Source organism: Meriones unguiculatus, chromosome 8, assembly GCF_030254825.1.
Source record: "Meriones unguiculatus strain TT.TT164.6M chromosome 8, Bangor_MerUng_6.1, whole genome shotgun sequence".
Lineage (NCBI taxonomy): Eukaryota > Metazoa > Chordata > Mammalia > Rodentia > Muridae > Meriones > Meriones unguiculatus.
Genome location: NC_083356.1, coordinates 40,551,851 through 40,555,398, shown reverse-complemented (window position 1 = coordinate 40,555,398; position 3,548 = coordinate 40,551,851). Strand labels below are relative to the sequence as shown.

The 3,548-nt window shown below is 39.0% G+C and overlaps 1 non-coding gene across 1 annotated transcript; it reads left to right on the top strand.

Moving 5' to 3' along the window:
• Positions 1–1,118: 1,118 nt before the first annotated feature.
• LOC132656190 (U6 spliceosomal RNA) lies at positions 1,119–1,225 on the top strand. Its single transcript, XR_009594113.1, has one exon. It is a non-coding gene; the product is annotated as a U6 spliceosomal RNA (small nuclear RNA).
• Positions 1,226–3,548: the final 2,323 nt, after the last annotated feature.

The window sequence follows — 3,548 nt, the reverse complement described above, 5'->3', positions numbered from 1 at the left end:
TAATCAAGAGGACCCTAATTAAAATGCTCAATCCCCATCTCGAAAGGCAAAGAGGATGGACATCAGAAGAAGAAGAAAACATGAAACAACCTAGGAACCAGCCACAGAGGGCCTCTGAAAGGTTCTGCCCTGCAGACTATCAAAGCAGATGCTGAGACTTATGGCCAACTGTTGGGCAGAGTGCATGGAATCTTATGTAAGAAGTGGAAAATAGTAAGATCTGGAGAGGACAGGAACTCCACAAGGAGAGCAACAGAACCAGAAAATTTGAACACAGGGATCTTCCCAGAGACTCATCCTCCAACCAAGTACCAGGCATGGAGATAACCTAGAACCTCTGCACAGATGTAGCCCATGGCAGTTTAGTGTCCAAGTGGGTTACATAGTAATGGGAAGAGGGACTGCCTCTGACATAATCTGATTGGCCTGCTCTTTGATCACCTCCCCCTGAGGGGAGAGCAACCTTACCAGGCCACAGAAGATGACAATGCAGCCACTACTGATGTGATCTGATAGACTAAGATCAGAAGGAAGGAGAGGAGGACCTCCCCTATCAGTGGACTTGGGGAGAGGCATGTGTGAAAAAGGAGGAGGGAGGGTGGGACTGGGAGGGGAGGAGGGAGGGACTTATGGGGGTGATACAAAGTGTTTAAAGTGTAATTAATAAAATTAAATAAAATTTAGAAAAAGTTAAAAAAATAAATTTTTTAAAAAAAATTTGTTTGTTGACATTTGGGTCAAATGAACATGTAACAGAAGCGTGAGTGTTAGAAAATTCTTAAAACAAATAAAATCATATCACAGAAAGTGGTTCAAACTTCAGCATGTATCAGTAACTCTGGAAGGCTTTCCAAACAGCTTTGAGACCCACCCACAGAATTAAAATAAAACCAGTGGGTCTGGGGTGGACTCTGACATCTTCATGTTCATGGATGAAGGCTGCTGCTGTTGAAGAGCCTGCTAGTAACCTTTCCTTGACCATCTATCTGACTAACCTTAAAAATGAGATGAATTATTCAAATATGCATATTTTAAAAGATCTGGGAGAGTCTGTCTGCCAACCTCATGGGATTTGTTAATAAGAATTTCTGGAAATTGGATCACCATTCATTTAATTAATGCTTGTTTTGGCAGCACATTTACTAAAATTGGAACCACACAGAGAAGATTAGCATGGCCCCTATGCAAAGATGACATGGAGATACTGTAAGCAATACATAATTTGAGAAACCTTTTACACCATTAATTGAAATGTAAAATGGTGCAATGCTATGTAAATAAGTATGAAGGCTCGTCAAAAAACCAAAGAGAATTGCCAGATGATATGGCAAGCACACTTTGGGTATACACAATAAATGTAAAGCAGGATCTTGAAAGGGCGTATGCATTCCCATGTTTGTTGCACTATGATTTACAATAGCTAGAAGGTAGAAGTAACTAACTCATGCCCATTGATGGATGGATGGCTAGAAAAAGAAATGTTTTATACGTTCATTGAACTGTTATTTACCTTTTAAAATATTTTATTTTTTAAATTTACGTGGTGGGTGTGTGTGTACATCCAGGAAAGCTAGAAGTGGGTTGCAGATTCCCTGAAGCTCCCATTATAGAGGGTTGTAAGCCATGCGATGTGGGTACTAGGGACTGAACTTTGCTCATCTGAAGGAACAGTGAACACTCTTAACCACTGAGCCAACCAACGCCTAAGTACTTTCATAAAGTGTTGGTGATGCATCCAATTTGAGGTTCTAATCTTGTCTGTAACGTGACCTGTGAGTAAGGATTTTTGAAAGCTCCTTGGATGGTAGTCATGGTTGTCAGGCATTGCTGCATCAGTGATTTGCAACTTGTGGGAAGTTGTAAAAATGTCTTTGAGCATCTTGTCATACTTATATATGCTCAGGAAGCTTTTCCTTCTCATTACCTCTACTAATTCTGATTGCCACTGTCTCCTCTCCTCTTACTAATTTGAGAATTATAGCATTAAATGATTCTTAATTCCTTTCAGATAAAATACATAAGTCAGTTTGAGAAGGTTACGTTCATCATCTGCTTAACATATGTGATCAGAGTCCCTTCTGAGCCTGGTGAGACATTCCTAACTTTGGTCACCCATGTAGACAGTGATCTCCTATCTGTTTCAGTCCAAAATGAAACACGGCATTGGGTCTAGCATTAAACTATCAAAGTTCGACCACTTTGTTTGTGCATTAAGTCTAACAGTGAATGAATCATTTAGAGGATAATTTGAAGGACAAAAGGATAAAGTTTCATTAGAGATGAATACTTGTGTGGAGGGATTAGCTCCTGTCAAGAGTGGTTTGCTCTGAGTTTTTAAAATTTGGTGTTGTTAAAGGTTAGGTGGACAATCCTGAAGAATTAGCTGCAGTGTCAGGGCTTGGAGACTAGCTCCCCCAATGTCACTCATTGAGAGCCAGTTTAGATTTTTATGAGATCAGAAACCTGGCAGAAGAAAAGACAAGGACTTGCCAACCTAATGCTATTTAATATTAATTAAACTCAGTATAGCTCAGTATCTGTTTCTCAGATATTCCCAGGCAGAATACCAAAGAAGAAAAAAAAATCCACCACAACATATATATTTAAATTATATAATCATAATTTTATTCACGATTACATATTCATACGATGTAATATGTTATATATTTTAGCTTTCTGAATATTTGTAGAGTAACTGAAGAAAATGAATGGATACACCAACTCACTAATTTCTATAACTTGAGCTACCTGGGGAAGCCTACATGAAAAGGTTCTGATGCGGTGTCATACAAACTAAGTTCTCAGGACCCCACAAAAGCTGAAACAGTGCTGTGGGCATTTAGGAGTGGGAGTAATTAAGATTGGGACACAGTTTGCAAGGAGGTATCACAGATGATATGAGTATCCAGCCAAGAAACATTTCCTGAGGTGGGGAGCTGTGAAAGGTACCTACCCGGTAGCACTCAAAGGACAAGCAACACCAGGATTTGGGCATCTTCCCTTTTCGAGAAGATACTCATATCTGACACCTGAAATGGAACCATTGTTTTCCTTCCTTATCTGAACAAGCACACATTATTACAGTTGGGCAAGAAGTATCCAGTTTCTATTGAGCATCCCTACTTCTTTTAAACCTTTAATGTTTAGATAATGAAGCATCATTAAACTGTATATGGAATTGAATTACAGTTCCCCAAACAGCCTATGGGAGACACTGGCACTGTTATTCATGTGGAAGATAAGACAGAGGAAGCCAAGGGTAGTGCATCATTGAACCTGGGCTTTTGTGACACTGTGAAATATTCCACAGATTTCAGGTTTAATTAGATACAAAATAAGGAGAATTACATATTTTTAAAAACCAAGATTACTATTAATTGCAGTGGAGAGTTTTGAAAGTATTTGGTCTTCAGACTAGGCAATATTTTATGTATAAAGTAAGTACTAAGAATGTGGCTGCTTGGTTAGAGTTACAGCTAGATACTTTATATTATTTGTGGCCGTTGTGAAGGGTGCCGTTTCCCTAGTTTCTTTCTTAGCCTGTCTGT